The sequence below is a fragment of the Apostichopus japonicus genome, chromosome 4, assembly GCF_037975245.1.
Source record: "Apostichopus japonicus isolate 1M-3 chromosome 4, ASM3797524v1, whole genome shotgun sequence".
Classification (NCBI taxonomy): domain Eukaryota; kingdom Metazoa; phylum Echinodermata; class Holothuroidea; order Aspidochirotida; family Stichopodidae; genus Apostichopus; species Apostichopus japonicus.
In genome coordinates, this window is record NC_092564.1 from 10,335,446 (window position 1) to 10,354,653 (window position 19,208).

General features: G+C 43.8%; 1 long non-coding RNA gene across 1 annotated transcript; it reads right to left on the reverse strand.

Moving 5' to 3' along the window:
* Positions 1-3,587: 3,587 nt before the first annotated feature.
* LOC139966414 (uncharacterized) lies at positions 3,588-10,029 on the reverse strand. Its single transcript, XR_011792572.1, has 3 exons — positions 9,913-10,029; positions 9,347-9,550; positions 3,588-3,866 (listed from the first exon to the last, which is right to left on the reverse strand). It is a non-coding gene; the product is annotated as an uncharacterized lncRNA (long non-coding RNA).
* Positions 10,030-19,208: the final 9,179 nt, after the last annotated feature.

The window sequence follows — 19,208 nt, forward strand, 5'->3', positions numbered from 1 at the left end:
ATGCCAATATTGAACCAAATGTTGAGGGTGGACCTGAGGTGTTACTGTTAGGATATAGAACCGTATCAGTTCGAGCCTGTCAAATGAGCCGAAATTGAAGCTCCACAACATATCGAAGAAGAAACCTGTTCGGAACTATTGCAAGGAGCATACAACGTGGTAAGAATTTAGTAATGAAGCAAACAAAATCCAGTCCATTTTGTGCATGTGTGGTTGGAATTCGCGGAACTGCCTTAACCATATTGTGAGTTGTGTTACTGTGACTTACAACCATAGAATCCTTACAACCCATATGTACTGTGTGTTGGCTATGTATTCATACATGTACAGTATGGTGCGTAGTACTACTAGTAGTAGTAGTGTTGGTTGCATACTGAAAGTTTGGCTCGGGACGTAAGCTGCATTATGCAGCCATGTTAGGTAGGCATATGTGTCATTTTATACTCATTATTACTAGGCTAGTACTTAGGCCTGGAGTTTTGCAAATCAATTGTCTGAACAAAAGAATGTTTCATGAAATATGGAAGGTGTAAATTCACAACAAATGTAACCATAACTGTACATTGTATCACTGCTTGTTATTGTGGACATCATGGGCCAACATTAATACATTTTGAACTTTCAACATTTTTTTTAGGCAGTACAGTACAGATACATAGCCTACGGTCAACAGGTTCAAAGGTGCTGGGGGTTCCTAGCAAGACACGTCAGGGTTGTGCTACCATCATGTGCAGTCCAAAGAATCAGAAGTGAGTTTCCAGCCAATGGTCATTACACTGGATTCAAGATGCCAGGAGAAAACTCAATTGTATAGGAAGCCTTGGTTGAGAAATCCCTCACCTTTTCTATTCTACGATTGTGTTGGATTATCAGTCCTTCAGGGTTCCCTCAGTGTTGATATACTAAAATTCAAGACTTTTAATTAAGGATGAAATGGTTATTTTCCAGATCCAACATCAACAATGAAAGAAAAGGCATGCTTTGAAGCATTTGGACACATGTATTGGCGTGACCGTGATGTCATATAATATGTGCATCAGTGAACAGGCATTGACCTTTTTAGGAGCATTTACCTCCCAGACATGTTGGCTTTGTACCTTTAATCTGGAAGCCAAAATATCCAATGATATTTGACAGAAAGTTATAATAAAGACCAATGGAGGCAGCAGAACTCTTGAATGTTTAGACTTTGTTTCTTCAGCAGCAGGTGGTTTGTTTTACAATCTTTCTCCAGAAACTCAGCAGTACACCCTGTTAATGGTCTTTGATTGTTTTAATGTGTGTGATGCTGTGTTTCCAGTTGCGTGTCAGTGTTGTATGTGTCGTCGAGCGTGGGTAACATTCACAGGTATGCATGTGAGTTGCGTCGTGCAGTATTTCTTGGTTTAAATTACCCTTTATTCTATTTGCTTTTGGTTTATTCTAATTAATTTATCACATTCATTTGAACCTCAAGTTTCTTTATCATGACTGTGCAGACTCTTTGTTTGCTATGAGAGCTTGAAATTTTCCTCACTTGTAAACAAACCTCTTTACTCAGCAGTAAACAATGTTCATATGCTGCTCCAGGGAGGCCTAAAGTGGTCTAAACTTGCCTCAACTGACCCAATCTTTGTACCACTTGTACATCCATTCATGCTCCATAACAGCCAAACCAAGAAAACCAGATCCTAATTGATAAGATAAAAAAAAAGATGTTCTCCTGTTGCTCTTTGGAACTTTTCCTGAAGGAGAACACTTGTGCAGGTTGATATAGATGCTAATAGGAGTATGCCACCTTAAGTAATAGCTGAGATATTTAAACTCCACATTAAACCTCATTTTTATGATAGTTTGAGAAGTTGTGACTTACATCATTTCTGTGTATCTCTGTCTATTGGGTGAATCTTCATATGGTGTCTCACACATGTTGTACAGTCTATATGAATAATACAGTACTGAACTTTAAACAAGTGAGAGCCCAATGATTGACATATTCCCTAGTGTGATAAGAAGTCATTCTATCAGCATGACAGGCATTTACTGAATGTCTAAATTGTTCTTGGGTCCACACAATGTGTTTTAAGCACAGTCCCTCAAGTTGGTGCTACTTACCCCCTCTGGTGGAAACTTGGTTGGCCTTCTTCCCTCTGAAAATTTTATCACTCCCAGCATCCAGTAAGCATGCGCCCTTAGCAGTGGCTCTAAAGTGAAAGAGAAAAAGTTACTTGTTACTTTGGCACTGCTTTTCAAAGGTATTTTGTCAGATTTTGGTGCAAAAAATACTCAGGAGAGCTATTAGCTGTGACAAGATCTAGAATGAGGGCGCTGTTCAAACAACAGTCCAAACTAGTGGTACTGTAGTCCATCATATTGACTAGTTTCTCGGTGTAAGGACTTCTTGTCTTGTATCATTCTATGTGCAGCTATTCAACTGCTTAGACTTCCAATAAATGCTTACAAACAAAACTAGTGAATAGGTCACTGGAAAATTGGTATATTTTAAGGATAAAAACTGATTAGTATTTAGAAGAATGGGTAGAAGGAAAGGCATGTTTGATAGGCATGCAACGACCTTCAAGCCAGGTAACAGGTTTGGCTTTACTGCTTGAACAGCTGCTGAAGCTGATGCCAATTGCACTGGTGATATTCCTAGCTCTTCTGATACAGATATGGCAACTAATTCCTCTTGCAAACCTGCTTATAGAAGGCTCGACAAGGAAGAGTATGAGAGAGTAATTAACCCAGCAGATAAAAGACATGAGATATTTTCAACTCAATCACAACAAACCATGTTTGCATAATCTACAGGAAACAGGTTAGTTAATTTGCAAGCCCTATTAAGGGCCTATCACAGTGCTATGATGGCTCACAGAGAGACAAGCAATGGATGTGGGGATGACCTTATAGGTCTTTCTGATATGGAAGAATTTGTAGGACTTGATTAAAGGTTGTGTTTGGAATCACTATGTAGCTACAAGAGTGAACTCTTGTCCATCTAAGAAGCTTAATAAAACAGTAACAAACCTGGCAAGAATCCTTCAGGTAGCATACGCCCATTAAAAGCGCCATTGACTTACACACTAAATCACAAAAGTAATGTGGTCTCTTAGTCTAGATAGAAGTTTTCACTAGCTAAACGCTACCCATCACCGGATAGCTGTCAAGTTGGCCTTTTATGGCACCATCAATTTTCCATATCATGACCATGTAGATTTTTTGCTATCCGAGCCGGAAGTTTTTGACACTTGTAAACAAACCTCTTCACTCAGTGGTAAACAATTTTCCTACGCTGCTCCTGGGAGGCCTTAAAGGGGTCTGAAATGGCCTTAATTGACACAACTTTCTCACTACATGTACTTCCATTCATGCTCTTCAACATGCAAGCCACAAAAAACTAGGTCATGATTGATAACAGATCACAAAAGATGTTCCCCTGCTGCTCTTTGGCACTTTTCTTGAAGGAGTACAATAAAGCGGACTGATATAGATTCTAATAGGAGTATGCCACCTTAAGTGAGAGATGAATTTTTTTTAATACCAATATGATACTTTTTATAGTCGTCACAATATAAACCACAACAAAATTCTATGCAATTATCATTTTAGGTCCATAAAGATGTATTTTCAGAGATTTCAGTATGCAAGGTGCAGTGTGTAAATACACATATGAGCAATACTGTGTAAGCAGTAAACCAGGTCTACGTCTGCAACAACATTTCCAGTCACCAATTTTGATAAGCTTGACCAATTTGGGTGCATCTATGATTCCTGCAGGTTGTATTGGTATCCCTGATCACAGTCCACTTGGTATGGCTTGCCCTACTGTACCTGCAGAAACGTCATCCAGAGAAGGGTCAGCGGGGAGGGTTTTTTCGTCTCTGGCTCTGAAAAGTGATGAAAACTACTTTTGTTTAGCTCAGCTGATTCCTCCCAAACTGACCTACAGGACATACCCCAATGTATTCCTGAACTGTTTGGAACATGTTAAACTGATATTGCATGTCACTCCAGTGCAACTGTTAAGTTACTAAGAATAAGAGAAGAAAATTGAAGGTGTTCTTTGCCAAAACTGGATCATCGGGATTTGTAAACCACAGCCTCACTGTGTGACAAGTACAGTACATTTATGTAGCTAATCAATATGAGCTACCGTACTTGCTCTTCATATTACACACTACCACACGCTCGACGGCCACAAACTGAAACATGGTGTCAGAAGTAAACTTAAGATAATTTCGAGGAACATTCTTGCGAGATTCGAAGGACTGATCACCCGAAAATCACCGTGAATTTGTCAGCAATTCGGTAAGATTCCGCTATGCGAATGCACCGTTAGAATAGCATACACAGTATCGTATGTATAGGACTATGCGATAAAACAGTACAGTAATCCTAGACGCAACGTAGAATGCAGTGTGATGTGGTAAGCAAAGAAAGGAAGTGCAGATTGTACACTAAACTATAGCAGTAAGATATAACTGTGTTCGACTAGTTCATAATGCAACGAAGGGGAACACACTGCAGCACGGTGATAATACAGTAGTAAAGCCTTGTGAAACAACAGTCTGGTGAGGTGAAAATAAGAAAAGAAAACAATCGCGTTACTGTACGTACCGGTACAATACAAAACCGTGTACACGTTGGAGAATTAAAATTAACATTCAGACGATTCCTGAAATAAATTCTGCCAGAAGATCGTGAGTTACAATAACAGTATGGATAAAGTTCCCCCACCAGAGAAGATTGATTTTGCTTCTCCCAAACTGGCAAGCAGATGGCAACACTGGAAAGAAGAATTCAAGCTATATGCAGAACTGGCAATGTCTGACAAAGATGATAAGTTAAAGGAAAAGTGTGCCTCTACTGTATCTTATGGGCACTACCGGACGTGAGATATATGAGACTATAAAACCGGTACCAGCTGCAGGCGCTGCCGATGTTTCCCCGAAAATTGGAGAGCTCCTCACACTCTTTGATGCCTACTGCAACCCAAAGCAAAATGAAACTGTAGAAAGATACAAATTCTTCACAAGATTTCAGGAGCCAGGGGAGCAGTTGGACAGATACATCACTGAACTCAAAGTCCTGGCACAAACATGTAACTTTGAATCATTGCATGACCCGCTTGTCCGGGATAGGATCGTGTGTGGTATCACAAATTCGGCACTCAGAGAGCAATTACTACGGGCACAGAAACTTACCCTGAAATCATGCGAGGATATGTGCCAGTCGGCGAAACTATCCAGAGAAAGGATAGGGACCATCGAGACGAAAACAGAGGTGCACACGCTCCGACAAAGCGTGCAAGACGACAGACTTCAGAAATGCAAGTACTGTGGGAACAGACACGTCTTTGGGAAGTACCAGTGTCCTGCATATGGAAAGACCTGTTCCAAATGAGACAGGAAGAACCATTTTGCAGCTCAATGCAGAACAGCTACACGCAAAGCGTCAGCGAGCGGATCCCAACGGAGTGGACCCAAAAGGGGCAATATGAAACGGAAACCGTGGGTAAATGCTATAGCGGAAGGTGCATCCAACGTTGGCGACAGTTCCTCCGAGTCCCTCTCAGATGACGACTTCGAGGACGTCAACACGGTGAACCTGCTCACTCCTCCAAAGACAGAGAACAATATAAACTATATTAACTATAAGCAACAAAGTCACATTTACGCTGACATGAGTATAGATGAAGTAAGAGTCACTTTCAAATTTATAGCGGGGCAACCTGCAACATCTTACCAAGCTCAGTTATGAAGAAACTAGGTAAGCATAACATTAAGCAAACTAGCCAGGTATTATCAGTGTACAATGGGAGTACCTCAAAGCCAAATGGTAAATGCAAACTAAAATTGGTGAACCCCGAAAATGGAAAGAAATACCGGGCTGAGTTTGTGATTGTTGACAATGATATTGCAATCCCTCTGCTAGGCAGCAAAGTGGTCCAGCAGATGGGTCTCATAGAAGTTAGACATGAAAACATTGCCAAACCACTAGGCGTCAATGCGATCACGAATGCAAATGATGGTAAAAACGTCAAAGTTGTGAAGGAGGGGCAAATTACTAATGTTGAAAACCTGTACCAGGAGTACAATGATGTTTTTGAGGGCATAGGTCAACTAGAAGGGGAATATAAACTACAGCTAGATCCCAATGCAGTACCTGTAGTTCATCCACCCCGTAGGTTCCCTGTGGTAATCCGAGACAACCTCAAAGCAGAATTAGATAGGCTTGTGAAACAAAACATCATAAAGCCAGTTTCAGAGCCAACCCCCTAGGTCTCCAGTCCAGTGACTGTGGTAAAGCCGGGGAAAATGAGAATACAGGTATGTATCGACCCCAGAGACCTAAACAAGAGTCTCATGCGCAGCCACTATCCGATGCCTACCTTAGAGGATATACTCCCAGATTTAAGTAAGGCTCAGGTCTTTAGTGTATTCGATGCTAAGCATGGGTTTTGGCATGTGAAGCTTGATAATGAGAGCTCACTTTTGACCACGTTTAACACCCCTTTTGGAAGGTATCGATGGCTATTGGCTTCCATTTGGACTAAATGCTGCGCCGGAAGAGTTCCAGCGTAGGCAGCATCAGGCCCTAGAGGGTTTGCCTGGTGTAAAATGTATTGTAGACGATGTTATCGTTTATGGGGAAGGTCCCACCAAAGAAGCAGCTATCCGTGATCACGACCAGAAGGTAAGAAATCTCATGGATAGATGTCGAGAGAAAAACTTGCGACGCAATAGAGATATGGTCAAGTTTAGGACAGATGAGGTATCCTTCATGGGTTATTTGATTACTAGCCAAGGGTTAAAACCAGATCCAAGAAAGGTTGAGGCAGTCATTAAGATGCCAAAACCCACTGATGCCCAAGCAGTTTGGAGATTCATTGCTTTTGTAACATATCTCAGCAAATTCCTACCCAAACTAAGTGACGCATGCGAACCAATGCGCAAACTGACGCTGAAGGACACAGAGTGGTCGTGGCATGAAGTTCACGACAAGGCTTTCAATAACATTAAGAGCCTAGTCACCTCACAACCAGTGCTCAGCTACTATAACTCCGCAAAGGAACTTACCTTGCAGAGTGACTCGTCAGAGTCCGGACTGGGTGCTACGATAATGCAAGACAGTCACCCAAGTGCATTTGCTAGACGCGCCTTGAGTGACATAGAAACGCGATATGCGATAATAGAAAAAGAACTCCTGTCTGTCATATTTGGGTTGGAAAGATTTCACCAATACACGTATGGTCGTAGAGTGACTGTACAAACAGATCACAAACCACTGGAAAGCATCGTCTGCAAACCGTTGTATAAGGCACCAAAACGCCTACAACGAATGTTGCTGCGACTCCAGAGATATGACGTAACCTTAGGCTATAGGCCAGGCAAACAGATGCAGCAGGCTGACACGCTCAGCAGAGCGTATCTTCCAGGAAAACCTCAAGGTCATACCTCTAGAGAGGTAGAATCAGTGAACATGGTGTATCAACTACCCATAACTGATTCCAGAAAACAGGCAATACAAGGGCATACAACATCTGATAGTACACGGCAGACACTCATTACCATCATTCACAATGGGTGGCCACAGTCTCAAAATTACTTACCACAGTGTGTGACTCCCTACTACCAATGTCGGGATGAGTTAACAGTGCAGGATGGCGTGGTAATCCGTGGTGAAAGAGTTGTTGTTCCCAAAACACTCAGGAGGGAAATGCTCGATAAAATTCACTCTTCGCACTTAGGAATAGACGGATGTCTTCGCCGTGCTCGTGAATGCCTGTATTGGCCAGGTATGAATGCCGAGCTGAAGGACTACATGCGACGTGTGTGCTTCTGTGGGAACTAATCAGTCCAAAGAGCCACTCATGCCACATGCAATAGAGCGAAGACCATGGTCCAAAGTTGGCGTAGACCAATTCCATGTTCATGACCGTAACTATGTCGTGACAGTCGACTATTTTTCTGGTTTTGGGGAAATTGACTTTCTCCAGGACACCACCTCCAACAGTGTGATACACAAACTGAAAGGGCAATTTGCTCGTCATGGTATCCCAGATGTTTGCATGTCTGATAATGGACCCCAATTTAGCTCCTATGAGTTCAAACAATTTGCACGGGATTAGGAATTCAGACAAACAACATCTTCCCCAGGGTTTCCCCAAAGTAATGGTAGGGCGGAACAAGCAGTCAAGATGGCAAAGTCACTAATCACCAAAGCAAAAAAAGCAAGGAAAGACCCATATCTAGCTATCTTAGCTTATAGAAACACTCCATCTCAAAACATGGACTCCAGTCCAGCCCAACGCTTGTTTAGTCGTAGGACAAAGACACTGCTTCCTACTAGCAAAGGTGACAGCGCAGATTAAATCAAACAAGGCAAGACAAGCCTACTATCATGATAAAGGCTCACATTCACTTCCAACACTTAACACCGGAGACACAGTCAGGATTATGCCACCATCCAAGCGTCAAGAGTGGCAAAAGGCAATTGTCCAAAACCAAGTGTCGCCCAGGTCGTATGAAGTTATGACTGAAAAGAGGCGTGTATATCGCAGAAACAGGAAACACTTGCGACACACAAAGGAGACTTACACACCCAACCCCGAACCACTGGAAACAGTTGAGCAAGAAATTACTCAAACTGATCCACACACACAAAACCCCCACACTGTTAAAGATTACTCAGACAGACTTCCGCAGCAGACACGTTCAGGTAGAGTAATGCGTGTCCCAAGCTATCTGAGAGATTATACCACTTAGTTGTAGTAAAGTTGTTAAAGGTGCTGTTTTAGGCTCCCTATAAAAACTTATGTTTATCTTTTTTTTATAATTGTTTTACTTGAGTTTAGCATTAGTGCACTTAACGTAATGAACATAAGTATATATGCTCGTATAGAGTAAAATTGTATTGCATGCTGTTTACATTCACCAAGTTGTGACGTGACTTAAAATCTAAAGGAAAGGAGATGCGACAAGTGTAGCTGATCAATATGAGCTACCGTACTTGCTCTTCATATTACACACTACGAGTATGTGCACTCCATTGAATATGGCTACTGAAGTACAATAATAAACCAAGTCTGTTACTAAATAAATGATCGCCTACTATATTCTTTATACGACACGCTCAACGGCCACACACTGAAACACACTGTAACAGTATGTACAGTAGTCAAAAGGAACGATTACTGAAATGCTTTCTAGATACACTGTTCACCTCAACAGCATATCCAGTTCATTTAAAGGTTTGTTATATACAATGTATTAAAGACAGTTATAAGGGAAGAGAGGTGGAAAGGGGGCATATTTCATGAAAAACATTCAAATTTGTTGCTCGGCAAAGAACAACGTCAAATTACCTTATTCTCCATTGGTGGCGAGCACTGGTTCCTATACTGTAGTTACTACAGTAGATCTCCCATGGAAGCATCAGGATATCTCTTTCTGCTGTCAGAGTTGTTTGGGATTTGTTGTTACCTCATCTAACCAGTTGAGTCCATTGATACCACACCCATTCAAAGTATATAGCTGTGAATGCTGAGGACTTAGCACATCAACTTTCTCTGAAAATTGACAAAACAACAGAAAACTAATGATAGTGAAAATAGGCTCAAAAACCCCTTGATGCGCATATGCAGGAGCAGAAAATGCATACCTTTGTGGATTATTTGCTGAATAGGACTCAAAACATTCTCTGTGCAAGGTTTTAGCACTCAGCAGCCACTCCACTTAGGATACAGACCTCATACAACATTGTGCTACAGCTGGTGTAGACGTGGTCTAGGGTACTAACGTAGCGCCATTATGAACCTGAGGCCTAAGCTAACAACATTATTCGTATTTCATGCACTGAAACTGAGTATTTGTCCTTAGTCAAACACCAGGTACTTCCAACTTTAGCAAAAATAACCTAAAATATGGTTACCATGTACTTCAGGTGCCCACAGATGTCAAATTTCACTGAACTTAGTCGTTCACGCCACACACACGGTAAGCATTTCGGTCTGATTCTGAAGGATTTTGAATATCGTGCATTTGGCACAGGTCTACTTATAGCAGGGTCAAGGAAGGAATAAAATTACGGAAGCTTTGGTAGGTCAAGGATAAATGATCCAATAGTGTATTGGGGAGGAAAACTGGTCAGAAACGCTCAAAATGTTGTTCTAGTCTCATGTATAGAAACGCACATGCTCTTTGTGGTACTTTAAGGCTGTAAAACTAATTTATGCGTAAAAATCACCCAAGCTTGAAATTTTCAGACGTTTGCTTGAAAACCATATTTACACACATAGCAACTACTTTGGTCCAAAATTGGGACTTCTAGCACTTAAAATGAAAAATTTGGCATTTTTGCTTAAGGTAGCATACGCCCATTAAAAGCCCCATTGACTTACACACTAAATCACAAAAGTAATGTGGTCTCTTAGTCTAGATAGAAGTTTTCACTAGCTAAACGCTACCCATCACCGGATAGCTGACAAATTGGCCTTTCATGGCACTACCAGGTTTCCGTACCATGACCATGAAGATTTTTTGCTATCCGAGCCGGAAGTTTTCGTCACTTGTAAACAAACCTCTTCACTCAGTGGTAAACAAATTTCCTACGCTGCTCCTGGGAGGCCTAAAGGGGTCTAAAATTGCCTCAATTGACCCAATTTTCTCACCACATGTTTATTTTATTTATTTGTTTTTCCACAGAAGTACAAAGTACATGTACTTCCATTAATGCTCTTTAACATGCAAGCCACGAAAAAAACTAGATTATGATTGAAAACAGGTCACAAAAGATGTTCTCCCGCTGCTTTTTGGCGGATTGATACAGACTCTGCCAACCTAAGTGAGAGATGATTTTTTTTTAATTACCAAAATGATACTTTTTATTGTCGTCACAATATAAACCACAACAGAATTCTATGCAATTATCATTTTAGGTCCATAAAGATGTATTTTCAGAGATTTCAGTATACACGGTGCAGTGTGTAGATACACATATGAGCAATACTGTGTAAGCAGTAGGGGTTAGCAGCATAAGATCGCGGCAAAAGCAAACTGCGGTGGCCGGTTCTCGAGCCCAGGATCCAAAATACGTCGCACTCTCGAGGTACATAGCACAACCAACTGCGCCACGGCAGCTGTTAATATAAATGTATGTTCGTTTCTAATACTGAAAGTTCCCGATACCGTATAAGATCGCGGCAAAAGCAAACTGCGATTGCCGGGTCTCAAGCCCAGGATTCAAAATACGTCGCGCTCTTGAGGTACATAGCACAACCAACTGCGCCATGGCAGCTGTTAGTATAAATGTATGTTCGTTTCTAATACTTAAAGTTCCCGATACCGTATAAGATCGCGGCAAAAGCAAACTGCGGTGGCCAGTTCTCGAGCCCAGGATTCAAAATACGTCGCGCTCTCGAGGAACAGAGCACAACCAACTGCGCCACGGCAGCTGTTGGTATAAATGTATTTTCGTTTCTAATACTTAAACTTCCCGATACCGAATAAGATCGCGGCAAAAGCAAACTGCGGTGGCCGGTTCTCGAGCCCAGGATCCAAAATACGTCGCGCTCTCGAGGTACATAGCACAACCAACTGCGCCACGGCAGCTGTTGATATAAATGTATGTTCGTTTCTAATACTAAAACTTCCCGATACCGTATAAGATCGCCGCAAAAGCAAACTGCGGTTGCCGGTTCTCGAGCCCAGGATCCAAAATACGTCTCGCCCTCGAGGTACAGAGCACAACCAACTGCGCCATGGCAGCTGTTAGTATAAATGTATGTTCGTTTCTAATACTTAAAGTTCCCGATACCGTATAAGATCGCGGCAAAAGCAAACTGCGGTGGCCAGTTCTCGAGCCCAGGATTCAAAATACGTCGCGCTCTCGAGGAACAGAGCACAACCAACTGCGCCACGGCAGCTGTTGGTATAAATGTATGTTCGTTTCTAATAATTAAACTTGACGAAATCGTATAAGATCGCCGCAAAAGCAAACTGCGGTGGCCGGTTCTCGAGCCCAGTATCCAAAATACGTCGCACTCTCGAGGTACATAGCACAACCAACTGCGCCACGGCAGCTGTTAATATAAATGTATGTTCGTTTCTAATACTGAAAGTTCCCGATACCGAATAAGATCGCGGCAAAAGCAAACTGCGGTGGCAGGTTCTCGAGCCCAGGATCCAAAATACGTCGCACTCTCGAGGTACATAGCACAACCAACTGCGCCACGGCAGCTGTTAATATAAATGTATGTTCATTTCTAATACTGAAAGTTCCCGATACCGTATAAGATCGCGGCAAAAGCAAACTGCGATTGCCGGGTCTCAAGCCCAGGATTCAAAATACGTCGCGCTCTTGAGGTACATAGCACAACCAACTGCGCCACGGCAGCTGTTGATATAAATGTATGTTCGTTTCTAATACTAAAACTTCCCGATACCGTATAAGATCGCGGCAAAAGCAAACTGCGGTTGCCGGTTCTCGAGCCCAGGATCCAAAATACGTCTCGCCCTCGAGGTACAGAGCACAACCAACTGCGCCATGGCAGCTGTTAGTATAAATGTATGTTCGTTTCTAATACTTAAAGTTCCCGATACCGTATAAGATCGCGGCAAAAGCAAACTGCGGTGGCCAGTTCTCGAGCCCAGGATTCAAAATACGTCGCGCTCTCGAGGAACAGAGCACAACCAACTGCGCCACGGCAGCTGTTGGTATAAATGTATGTTCGTTTCTAATACTTAAACTAGACGAAATCGTATAAGATCGCCGCAAAAGCAAACTGCGGTTGCCGGTTCTCGAGCCCAGGATCCAAAATACGTCTTTCCCTCGAGGTACATAGCACAACCAACTGCGCCACGGCAGCTGTTAGTATAAATGTATGTTCGTTTCTAATACTTAAACTTGACGATACCGTATAAGATCGCGGCAAAAGCAAACTGCGGTGGCCGGTTCTCGAGCCCAGGATTCAAAATACGTCGCGATCTCGAGGAACAGAGCACAACCAACTGCGCCACGGCAGCTGTTGGTATAAATGTATGTTGGTTTCTAATACTTAAACTTGACGAAATCGTATAAGATCGCCGCAAAAGCAAACTGCGGTGGCCAGGTCTCGAGCCCAGGATCCAAAATACGTCTCGCTCTCGAGGAACAGAGCACAACCAACTGCGCCACGGCAGCTGTTGATATAAATGTGTGTTCTTTTCTAATACGTATCGTTATCGTATCGTATCGTAAATATTATCACCATATATAGTATTCATTGATTGTCGAATTATTCTATTTTGTATTGTTATGTAAATACTTTTCTTCTTTCCTTAATACAGGGAGTCTTCTACTTTGTTAAGCGGTTGTACGCTTTTTGGAAGACTTCCTTCACACTGTAAATTTACACGTGAAAAACAAATGAATAAATCAAATCAAATCAAATTAAATCAAATCAAATATTTTGTTTATTTGATATATTTGTATATTTTTGTATATTTTGCATATTTGTATATTTGTATATTTTGTATATTTGTATATTTGATATATTTCTATATTTTGTATATATTTGTATATTTCATTTCATTTATTTATTTGTTTTTTCCACAGAAGTACAAAGCGGAGTCTTCCATCAAGCTTAAAAGCTTAACAAAGTGGAAGACTCCCTAAAGAAAAAAATTAATTAATAAATACAAATTGATTGTTTGTTATATAATGTACAGAAACTGCTGAAGTAAATAACTCATTTACATAATTTAATATGATGATATCAAATCTTTTTTAAACATTTCTTAAATGAATTCTTTGTAGCCTTAGATTTAACGGTATTGCTTAATGAGTTCCATAACTTAGTTGCACGGTTGCGAAAGCTGCGTGTACCTAATTTCGTATGATAGAAGTTGCAGTAAGCATTTTGTCTATATTATACAAAATTTGTATATTTGATGAATAAATCAAATCAAATCAAATCAAATATTTTGTATATTTTGTACAAATCAAATATTTTGTATATTTTTGTACAACAATTTTGTATATTTGCACGTGAAAAAACAAAATAAATCAAATCAAATCAAATCAAAAGATAGGCAAAAGACGTCATCACCCGGGGTTCGAACCACGGATGCAAAAGAGAGTCTCGATCTTCAGCTCGTACAGTGCGCCAGGCCATCGCGCCACTGTATGGACTGAGATATTAGGTGGGTTAACTAATACTTACAGCTCCCCGTCTAGGCACTTGCTGTAAAAGATCGGCAAAAGACGTCATCACCCGGGGTTCGAACCACGGATGCAAAAGAGAGTCTCGATCTTCAGCTCGTACAGTGCGCCAAGCCATCGCGCCACTGTATGGACTGAGATATTAGGTGGATTAACTAATACTTACAACTCCCCGTGTAGGCACTTGCTGTAAAAGATCGGCAAAAGACGTCATCACCCTGGGTTCGAACCACGGATGCAAAAGAGAGTCTCGATCTTCAGCTCGTACAGTGCGCCAAGCCATCGCGCCACTGTATGGACTGAGATATTAGGTGGATTAACTAATACTTACAGCTCCCCGTGTAGGCACTTGCTGTAAAAGATCGGCAAAAGACGTCATCACCCGGGCTTCGAACCACGGATGCAAAAGAGAGTCTCGATCTTCAGCTCGCACAGTGCGCCAAGCCATCGCGCCACTGTATGGACTGAGATATTAGGTGGATTAACTAATACTTACAGCTCCCCGTGTAGGCACTTGCTGTAAAAGATCGGCAAAAGACGCCATCACCCGGGGTTCGAACCACGGATGCAAAAGAGAGTCTCGATCTTCAGCTCGCACAGTGCGCCAAGCCATGGCGCCATCGTATGGACTGCGATATTAGGTGGATTAACTAATACTTACAGCTCCCCGTGTAGGCACTTGCTGTAAAAGATCGGCAAAAGACGCCATCACCCGGGGTTCGAACCACGGATGCAAAAGAGAGTCTCGATCATCAGCTCGTACAATGCCCCAAGCCATGGCGCCATCGTATGGACTTAGATATTAGGTGGATTAACTAATGCTTACAGCTCCCCGTGTAGGCACTTGCTGTAAAAGATCGGCAAAAGACGCCATCACCCGGGGTCCGAACCACGGATGCAAAAGAGAGTCTCGATCATCAGCTCGTACAGTGCCCCAAGCCATGGCGCCATCGTATGGACTGAGATATTAGGTGGATTAACTAATGCTTACAGCTCCCCGTGTAGGCACTTGCTGTAAAAGATCGGCAAAAGACGTCATCACCCGGGGTTCGAACCACGGATGCAAAAGAGAGTCTCGATCATCAGCTCGTACAGTGCGCCAAGCCATCGCGCCATCGTATGGACTAAGATATTAGGTGGATTAACTAATGCTTACAGCTCCCCGTGTAGGCACTTGCTGTAAAAGATCGGCAAAAGACGTCATCACCCGGGGTTCGAACCACGGATGCAAAAGAGAGTCTCGATCATCAGCTCGTACAGTGCCCCAAGCCATGGCGCCATCGTATGGACTGAGATATTAGGTGGATTAACTAATGCTTACAGCTCCCCGTGTAGGCACTTGCTGTAAAAGATCGGCAAAAGACGTCATCACCCGGGGTTCGAACCACGAATGCAAAAGAGAGTCTCGATCATCAGCTCGTACAGTGCGCCGAGCCATCGCGCCACTGTATGGACTGAGATATTAGGTGGATTAACTAATGCTTACAGCTCCCCGTGTAGGCACTTGCTGTAAAAGATCGGCAAAAGACGTCATCACCCGGGGTTCGAACCACGAATGCAAAAGAGAGTCTCGATCATCAGCTCGTACAGTGCGCCGAGCCATCGCGCCATCGTATGGACTAAGATATTAGGTGGATTAACTAATGCTTACAGCTCCCCGTGTAGGCACTTGCTGTAAAAGATCGGCAAAAGACGTCATCACCCGGGGTTCGAACCACGGATGCAAAAGAGAGTCTCGATCATCAGCTCGTACAGTGCCCCAAGCCATCGCGCCATCGTATGGACTGAGATATTAGGTGGATTAACTAATGCTTACAGCTCCCCGTGTAGGCACTTGCTGTAAAAGATCGGCAAAAGACGTCATCACCCGGGGTTCGAACCACGAATGCAAAAGAGAGTCTCGATCATCAGCTCGTACAGTGCGCCGAGCCATCGCGCCACTGTATGGACTGAGATATTAGGTGGATTAACTAATGCTTACAGCTCCCCGTGTAGGCACTTGCTGTAAAAGATCGGCAAAAGACGTCATCACCCGGGGTTCGAACCACGAATGCAAAAGAGAGTCTCGATCATCAGCTCGTACAGTGCGCCGAGCCATCGCGCCACTGTATGGACTGAGATATTAGGTGGATTAACTAATGCTTACAGCTCCCCGTGTAGGCACTTGCTGTAAAAGATCGGCAAAAGACGTCATCACCCGGGGTTCGAACCACGAATGCAAAAGAGAGTCTCGATCATCAGCTCGTACAGTGCGCCGAGCCATCGCGCCACTGTATGGACTGAGATATTAGGTGGATTAACTAATGCTTACAGCTCCCCGTGTAGGCACTTGCTGTAAAAGATCGGCAAAAGACGTCATCACCCGGGGTTCGAACCACGAATGCAAAAGAGAGTCTCGATCATCAGCTCGTACAGTGCGCCGAGCCATCGCGCCACTGTATGGACTGAGATATTAGGTGGATTAACTAATGCTTACAGCTCCCCGTGTAGGCACTTGCTGTAAAAGATCGGCAAAAGACGCCATCACCCGGGATTCGAACCACGGATGCAAAAGAGAGTCTCGATCTTCAGCTCGCACAGTGCGCCTAGCCATGGCGCCATCGTATGGACTGCGATATTAGGTGGATTAACTAATGCTTACAGCTCCCCGTGTAGGCACTTGCCGTAAAAGATCGGCAAAAGACGTCATCACCCGGGGTTCGAACCACGGATGCAAAAGAGAGTCTCGATCTTCAGCTCGTACAGTGCGCCGAGCCATCGCGCCACTGTATGGACTGAGATATTAGGTGGATTAACTAATGCTTACAGCTCCCCGTGTAGGCACTTGCCGTAAAAGATCGGCAAAAGACGTCATCACCCGGGGTTCGAACCACGGATGCAAAAGAGAGTCTCGATCTTCAGCTCGTACAGTGCGCCGAGCCATCGCGCCACTGTATGGACTGAGATATTAGGTGGATTAACTAATACTTACAGCTCACCGTGTAGGCACTTGCCGTAAAAGATCGGCAAAAGACGTCATCACCCGGGGTTCGAACCACGGATGCAAAAGAGAGTCTTGATCTTCAGCTCGTACAGTGCGCCGAGCCATCGCGCCACTGTATGGACTGAGATATTAGGTGGATTAACTAATACTTACAGCTCACCGTGTAGGCACTTGCCGTAAAAGATCGGCAAAAGACGTCATCACCCGGGGTTCGAACCACGGATGCAAAAGAGAGTCTCGATCTTCAGCTCGTACAGTGCGCCGAGCCATCGCGCCACTGTATGGACTGAGATATTAGGTGGATTAACTAATACTTACAGCTCCCCGTGTAGGCACTTGCTGTAAAAGATCGGCAAAAGACGTCATCACCCGGGGTTCGAACCACGGATGCAAAAGAGAGTCTCGATCTTCAGCTCGTACAGTGCGCCGAGCCATCGCGCCACTGTATGGACTGAGATATTAGGTGGATTAACTAATACTTACAGCTCCCCGTGTAGGCACTTGCTGTAAAAGATCGGCAAAAGACGTCATCACCCGGGGTTCGAACCACGGATGCAAAAGAGAGTCTCGATCTTCAGCTCGTACAGTGCGCCAAGCCATCGCGCCACTGTATGGACTGAGATATTAGGTGGATTAACTAATACTTACAGCTCCCCGTGTAGGCACTTGCTGTAAAAGATCGGCAAAAGACGTCATCACCCGGGGTTCGAACCACGGATGCAAAAGAGAGTCTCGATCTTCAGCTCGTACAGTGCGCCAAGCCATCGCGCCACTGTATGGACTGAGATATTAGGTGGATTAACTAATACTTACAGCTCCCCGTGTAGGCACTTGCTGTAAAAGATCGGCAAAAGACGTCATCACCCGGGGTTCGAACCACGGATGCAAAAGAGAGTCTCGATCTTCAGCTCGTACAGTGCGCCAAGCCATCGCGCCACTGTATGGACTGAGATATTAGGTGGATTAACTAATACTTACAGCTCCCCGTGTAGGCACTTGCTGTAAAAGATCGGCAAAAGACGTCATCACCCGGGGTTCGAACCACGGATGCAAAAGAGAGTCTCGATCTTCAGCTCGTACAGTGCGCCAAGCCATCGCGCCACTGTATGGACTGAGATATTAGGTGGATTAACTAATACTTACAGCTCCCCGTGTAGGCACTTGCTGTAAAAGATCGGCAAAAGACGTCATCACCCGGGGTTCGAACCACGGATGCAAAAGAGAGTCTCGATCTTCAGCTCGTACAGTGCGCCAAGCCATCGCGCCACTGTATGGACTGAGATATTAGGTGGATTAACTAATACTTACAGCTCCCCGTGTAGGCACTTGCTGTAAGAGATCGGCAAAAGACGTCATCACCCGGGGTTCGAACCACGGATGCAAAAGAGAGTCTCGATCTTCAGCTCGTACAGTGCGCCAAGCCATCGCGCCACTGTATGGACTGAGATATTAGGTGGATTAACTAATACTTACAGCTCCCCGTGTAGGCACTTGCTGTAAAAGATCGGCAAAAGACGTCATCACCCGGGGTTCGAACCACGGATGCAAAAGAGAGTCTCGATCATCAGCTCGTACAGTGCGCCAAGCCATCGCGCCACTGTATGGACTGAGATATTAGGTGGATTAACTAATACTTACAGCTCCCCGTGTAGGCACTTGCTGTAAAAGATCGGCAAAAGACGTCATCACCCGGGGTTCGAACCACGGATGCAAAAGAGAGTCTCGATCTTCAGCTCGTACAGTGCGCCAAGCCATCGCGCCACTGTATGGACTGAGATATTAGGTGGATTAACTAATACTTACAGCTCCCCGTGTAGGCACTTGCTGTAAAAGATCGGCAAAAGACGTCATCACCCGGGGTTCGAACCACGGATGCAAAAGAGAGTCTCGATCTTCAGCTCGTACAGTGCGCCAAGCCATCGCGCCACTGTATGGACTGAGATATTAGGTGGATTAACTAATACTTACAGCTCCCCGTGTAGGCACTTGCTGTAAAAGATCGGCAAAAGACGTCATCACCCGGGGTTCGAACCACGGATGCAAA